Raw genomic sequence first — 8,053 nt, forward strand, 5'->3', positions numbered from 1 at the left:
AAAAAAGCCCGGATCGAAAAAAGCCCGGATAAAAGCCCGGTTCGGCCCGGATAAAAGCCCGGGCTTTTTGAAAAGCCCGATTAAAAAACCGATTTTTTATATAGAATTTGAACTACTCATAATTCGAGTTATAAAAAACCGATCAAGATATTATTTTCTCTGGTATTTAAACTACTCATAATTCGAGTTATAAAATATTAAAATATTTTTTTAATATATAAATAAAAAGCCCGGATAAAGCCCGGTTCGGCCCGATCCAGCCCGATCCGGCCTGGCCCGCGGGGCTAAAACGGGCCTTATATTTCTTAGAAAGCCCGGCCCGGCCCGACCCGATTTTTAAAAAAGCCCGGCCCGATCCGTTTTTAAAAAAAATGGGCTTTTTAAAGCCCGGATAAAGCCCGGCCCGGTGGGCTTTTTGTGCATCTCTAGCTGGGAACAGCTCTGAAAAGCGAGAACTACTAAAAAAATCAATTTTAATAACGTCAATTACATAAAGAAAAAATTAAATTATGATTTACCACTGATCTGCTAATAGGTGAAATTCAACCCCTTAGCATCGGGCTTGGAAACGTTGTAAGTGTGACGCCCTCCAAACCCGGGTCAGAAGTTTGGGGTTCACAACACACACACACACAATATACAAACCTGTTTATAAAAATAATATATACAATGACCCTATTTACCATAACCATGGATCGTAACAGGTTAAAGGATGCACACAAGCCATAACCTTATTTACATTATAAATGTACCAAATCCCAACTAGTTTAACTTACATCTGAAAATAAAACATTCTTATAAACTTCCAAACTCAAAATTAAAACAAAAGTCTTCAGCTAGCTTATTCCGTCTCAACCTGGAATCCTAGCTCACACATTTGTCTGGGGATCCTCGCTACCAATTGTTTCCTTTTTAACTAGAAAAAGAACATAAACATATTCGCAATAGTGAGCTAACTAGCTCAGCAAGTCACAGTGACAATACTAAGATTAAACAATGATCAAATAAAATGTTATAAGGAATCAAGTTTCTTGATTAGCAATGATTAGAATTGGATATTCACTTTTTATTTTTAAAAACCAAGATTAGGCTGCTGATCAGTCACGCACTAACCCTGAGTAAGGCACACATTGGTCTAATACGACCATGAATCTGGTCTGACCACGAATCTGATCCACATTTAAAAAACAATCCAATTCTATAACAATAACATAATAAATAATGTAAATCAATAAGCAGAATCATAAACAATATCTGTGTTAAAGCATAAAGTGATTCGTAAACACCATAAAGGTATAACAAGGTATGTATAAAGATTGGCTTCCAGTCTGTATAAGAATCAGATAATAGAAGAATAAGGGTTCAATGGCTACAAGGATTAGTCTTCTGATGTATGAGGTATGAAGGTTTGTATGTTAAGCAAATCCAGTTCAGTGGTCTATATATGGTATATTTGTATTTGTGGAGTAGTATCGTATATATGTGATTCGTATCTGGGGATTCAATAATCAATGATTTCAAGGAGTAAGGCTTACGACTCAAGATCAATAAGTAGAATCAGGGTTTAGGGTTAAGTACTTGAAAGTACTTGCAATATAAAAATGAACTATTTGGAATACTAAGCAACATTTTTTAAGATAGGTTCAAAACATTTGCGTTATCTCGATTCACTTCCACTTTACTTGCGCTCATCTATCGACTCTTACTCACCGACTACATGCTTTTTCTTTTCTACGCCTTGCTTCCTCTCCTAGACATCCCAAGTATTTGTCAATACTTATTCTCACTTTATTCTATTCGTTACAAACTTTTATCTACCCTTCGTTTCACCCAAATCTGATATACGGATTGAAAGTTACGACAAAAACCGCCGAACAAGATACACATAAGCATATTATACATCAATCAAAAAAAAATATAGCACATAGCACGTAAGATATTCAATAAAAAATTTCAAAAAAGATTCGGGATTAAAATGATTTTCTGAGTATTTAATATGAATTTTTGAACATTTTTCAGAATTAAAACGGATCAAAGAATCATTTATAAATAAATAACAGGGTTCGAATGCCCGAATCTGACTTTAAAATCATTTAATAATAATTATCGAGCCTTTAAAATAATTTAGAAAAATAATTTAAGGCTTGAAACTTTTTCAGAATTTTTAAATTAAAATAAATAATTAAATCTAATTAAATAATCAATTAAAATTAATAACTAATTAAATAAATTAATCAATTAATATTTAAACTAATTGTCTAATTAAATAATTAATTGTTAACTAAAATTAATTAATTAAATCATTCATATTTATTTTTGAATTAAAAATAATTTTTTTGGAATTAAAATAATTATTTTTGGAATTTTTTATTGTTTTTTCTGAAATTAAATAAACATAAATATGATTTAAGAAAATTATTAAAACAAAATTACTATTTTATAAGTTTTTAAAACAGAAATCCAATATTTATAAAATCTGGAAGTACAATGAATGTTTTGTAAAGTTTTTACAACTACGGGGGCAAAGTGGTAAATTACCACCTTCCCCATCCTTCTCGCCGGCGGTTGCCATTAACGGCGACCCCGAGATTTTCGGCCACCTGAAAATCGACCCACGACAACAGCAAAATAACAGGGAATGATCTTCCTGCTTCGAGAAACACACCCATGCTATCGTTTTTATTAAACAACTTAGAATTTGGCCGGAAAATCCGGTCAAACTTTCCGTTGTCGTCGAGTTCAAAACTCTGGCGAGCACGAACCCATAATCCTCTGTTCATGAAACTTATACCAATCGATTTTTATTTTCACGGTCTATACACTAGTAACCTTCAATTCAACTAATAACCCTCGAATCAAAAATGTCCAAATTCAATTAAGAACATTCATATTATAAATCCTAATTTTTAAATCGAGAATGAAACACCAATTTCTCTATGTTATTGAACTCAAATTGAACATATGATATACCAAAATGACCATAATCAAATTCTCCACATCATGCAAGTATCAAATCACATAAACAGCATCAAAATCAAGATTTCTTAATTAAATCCAAATTAATTCGAAATTAAATAAAAATATAGAAAAATACCTATTGATTATGCAGTGAGACAAGTTGTGGAATCTGATAGTACTCTTCACAGGCTTCGTTTTGGTTATTCACACGATCGATTTTGAGTTCGCTAACGCCTTCGTTTTTAGGTTTGATTCTGAAGAACACGACGATTTTTAGGGTTTTTCTCTGAAAATTATATAATTTTACTATTTGTTTATGATTATCTGCACAAAATAAAATACAGTGAGGGCTACTTATATTTACGGAATATTGGTACCCCGTTGGATCATATCGGATATAAAAATAGAATATTTAATCGCTAAGTATTAATAAAACTGATCCAATTCGGTACCGGTTTTAGGATAATTATCAAACCAGACTTTCTGTAAATACAGTCTTGGTCTTAGCGTTTTGATTACACGAATTACGAGAAGATAATATAATAGTTTAATTAAAATATCATGTTTCTAAAAAATACGGGTTTTATCGATTTACCGAAATAAAAGTTGTATCGTAAAATTTACGTCGGGAACCGCACAGGTAAAACCGTACTCTGGATCGAAAAAGTCAAAACATGGAAAATGCTCGAAATAATCAAATTAGCTTAGAAAGGAGTTTTCCCGAGAATTCCGGGTTGTAAAAACGTAAAAACAGTTGAAGTTGGACGATTCTCGATTATACAAAAAAATTATAGTTACTCGGAAAAATAATTTATTAAATCCATAAATCCTTTATAAAATCATATAACAACATATAAATTAATAGAAAAATATCAAAATTGTCTATACTTTATTTTGGACATATAAAAATCAAAATTCTCAAATTTTATCACATATAAACATCCAAACACATATATCAATTAAGAGATAATTCATCAAAAATTCACATAATAATCACAAAGTAATTATTTATTGACAAAAATAATTACACGTTATATCCCGGATATTACATCCTTCCCCCCTTAAAGGATTCTGTCCTCGGAATCTCCTAAGTAAAGAAATGAGGGTATTTCTCACGCATATCACTTTTTAACTCCCATGTTGACTCTTCAACCCTTGGGTTTCTCCACAATACTCTTACTAAATTTACAACTTTATTCCTTAACACTTTCTCTCTCTTTTCTAGAATCTCTATTGGATTCTCTACATATGATAAATTTTCCTGTTGTTCTATCGGCTCGTACTCGATTACATGCATAAAATCTGGATTGTACTTCTTAAGCATTGACACGTGAAAGACATTATGAATGTGCTCCATATGCGAGGCAATGCCAATTCATAGGCTACCTTGCCGACACTCTTCAAAATTACAAAAGGTTCAATGTATCTATGACTCAGCTTCCCTTTGTTTCCGAACCTGGACAATTTTTCAAACTTACTTTCATAATCTGCTACTGACATATTCCCCTGCTTTAACTCCAGAAACTTCAATTCCATTTGATCCTGAACAAACTGAGGAAAATACTTCTCTAGAAATAATTCCTTGAATATATCCCAAGAAATATCATATGTACCTTCAAATGTCCTAACAGTTTCCCACCAGTAGGTGGCTTCATTCTTCAAATAGTAACTTGCAAACTCAGTATTGTGTTCCTCTATCACCTTGACTAAAGTAAATGACTTCTCAATATCCTTTAACCAAACCCTTACTTCAATTGGATCAAAAGAACCTTTGAATTCCAGTGGATTCATCACCTGAAAAGTCTTAAAGGTTACCTGAGGATTGGCATGTTTATATTGTTGAGTCAGGTTGACTGTTTGTTGAGCCAAGATCTGAAGAATCTGGGCTACAGTTGGGTCCATGAGACCTGGATTTGCATTCTGGTTATTGTGGTCTTGGTTGTTGTTGGTTTCTTTATTTTAGTTGGTATAAAGGGTATTTCTTCCGGGAGACATTTTCTGTAAAGAATCAAACAACTTATTTAGCCTTTAAATCAAATCCTCTTTATGAAAAGTTTTTGTAAAACATAAATATCTCTTTTTGAAAACATTTTTAATGGTTGAACTAAGTAAATTGCATGCTTCTTTACCGAATGTAAACAATCAAGAGAAAAAGGTACATGTTATCGCAAGGGTTTATAACCGGTACAATAAGTAAAATAAGATAAAACAAGTGCAGTAATGTAAATGACAATTCTGGAAAAGGAAAGGTAATAATATATATATATATATATATGTCAAAGTGTTATTCCCAAACAATGCAACAAAAATTACAGAAGGGGGGGGGGGATTGAATGTAATTCTGGTTTCTTTTCTGATTTTAAGACTGTTCTTACTTAATAATATAACTATGCAAATTTTTCTATGTTGCGGAATGATAAAGATATGAAAATCAAACATAAAGAAATAAAACACAAGGCTTTAAAACTTTCGGATAGATTTGAACTTATCCACCAGAGATATTTATATATATATATATTGATGAGAACTCTGTGATTCTTGAATAGTACACAGCTTCTTACAAGTGAACTTGCATAATTACAAAGAGATGCTTAACAGATACAGCCTTTTCTGCCTCTCTGAAAATAATGCTTACTAACTTAGTTATATGTTCTATTTGCTACACTTGGTTTATATACTACCAAGTTACATGATAAAAAGACAAACAAGTAAAACAAAAATTATTTCTAGTCTAATTTCATGCTGCTTCATTACACTATCCAACATCTTTGAATATCTTTATGATTGCATGGAAATAGTAATGCTTCTTTGTTCTCTAAATCCTGCAATTAGGTTGCCACATTCCATTTGCAAACATCTGACACATGTGACTGTGTTGTCACTGTCAACTGCTCTTTTGAATATGATCATTCGTCGGGACTATGTTGGTCATCCGTCGGATTCCTTGTTGATTATCTGTCGGGAGCCTTTGTAGATCATCTGTAAGGAGCCTTTCTGCCACTTGAATCTATTTTACTTATACATAATTACAAGATATCTTATATTTATAATTAGTCACCCTATTCTGCATATCAATCTAGTAGTCAACATGACTTAAAGAATCCTACAACATCTACTCAACTAATGTATTGTTGTTTGCAGACATGTGCTACAAGACTTATTATTACATAAGCTACACTCTCGATGAATGTTCAGTGGTCATCCGTCGGGACTATTGTAGAACATTCGTCGTGAGCTACAAAAACACTAAGTTAAATCTACTAAGGTGTTTTTTCCAACTTATCATCAAGTTCACAACATATTATGTCAATTAAAGACCCAAAGAAAATTGCCCAAAATAGCCATTTAAAAGTAAAATAAACTGTCAAAATTCTGTCAATTATCCGTCGTGATATACTTACAGACTGTAAGTAAATCCGATGGATAATGTTCAGAATTTTAACGGCTAAGATGTAGACAATTCGACGGATGAGAATAAAGCAATTATCCGTCGGGTTTAAAATAATCCAGAAAAGTAATTGATTTTTACCAAGCTATTCTATTTCGACAGATGATCAAACTTGATGGATAATGAACATCCGTCGAGATGTAGATTCTGACTTAGCTAAAATTTTCATCCAAAACAGAAGAGTCAATTAAGTTTCTGGCTACATTTCAACTTGCAAAATTATCAAAAATGATTTAAGAATAATTAAGTATATATGACTCACTTACCAACCTAGTGAAGGTGGATTCATCAAGTGGCTTGGTAAAGATATCTACAAGTTGCTTCTCACTTGGAACAAAATGAAGTTCCACAGTACCATTCATTACATGTTCTCTAATGAAGTGGTACTTGATGTCTATATGCTTTGTTCTTGAATGTTATACTAGATTTTCAGTAATAGAAATTGCACTTGTGTTATCACTAAAAATAGGAATTTTGTCCACCTGCAGACCATAGTCCAACAATTGGTTTTTTCATCCATAGAATTCGTGCACAACAACTGCCAGCAGCAATATATTCAGCTTCAGCTATAGAAGTAGAAACTGAATTTTGCTTTTTACTGAATCAAGATACCAGCTTATTTTCTAGAAATTGACAGGTTCATGTTGTACTTTTTCTATCAATATTACAACCTGCATAATCTGCATCTGAATAACCACTTAGATCAAAACCAGAATCTCTAGGGTACCAAATGCCAAGTTTTGGTGTACCCTTGAGATATCTGAAAATTCTATTAATAGCTATTGAATGAGATTCTCTAGGTTCAACCTGAAATCTAGCACAAAGACAAGTAGAAAACATTATATTTAGCCTACTAGATGTTAAGTACAAAAGTGAGCCAACTATGCCTTTATAGCTTGAAATATCCACAGACTTTTCAGTAGTGTTTAATTCAAATTTAGTTGCAGTGGCCATGGGAATTCTTGCAGATGTGCAATCCATTAGATCAAACTTCTTTAAAAGATCATAAATTTATTTGGTTTGACTAATGAATATTCCATCACTAACTTGCTTAACTTGTAAACCAAGAAAGTAAGTTAGTTCTCCCATCATGCTCATTTCATTTTTACTTTGCATCAATTTGGCAAACTTTTTGCAAAAAATTTCATCTGTAGAGCCAAATATAATACCATCTACATAAATTTGAATAAGTATGCTAGAGCCATTAACATTTCTAAAGAATAAAGTTTTGTCAACAGTAACTCTTGTGAAGTAATTTTATAAAGAATAAATCTGGAAAAGTTTTTCATCTGTAGATCCAAATATAATACCAAACTCTTACTTCAATCCATAAAGTGCTTTCAAAAGATAGTAGACATATTCTGAAAAATTTGGATCTTCAAAACCAGGAGGCTGATTGACATAGACTTCCTCCTCCAAATCTCCATTCAAAAAGGCACTTTTGACATCCATTTGGTAGACTCTGAAATTGGCATGGGTTGCATAGGCTAAGAAAATTCTGATGACTTCAAGTCTTGCAACAGGAGAAAAAGTTTCATCAAAATCTATTCCTTGTTGTTGATAGTAGCCCTTAACAACCAATCTAGCTTTGTTCCTGACAACTATGCCATTTTCATCCATCTTATTTCTGAATACCCACTTTAATAA

This window comes from Apium graveolens, chromosome 9 (genome assembly GCF_009905375.1).
Source record: "Apium graveolens cultivar Ventura chromosome 9, ASM990537v1, whole genome shotgun sequence".
Classification (NCBI taxonomy): domain Eukaryota; kingdom Viridiplantae; phylum Streptophyta; class Magnoliopsida; order Apiales; family Apiaceae; genus Apium; species Apium graveolens.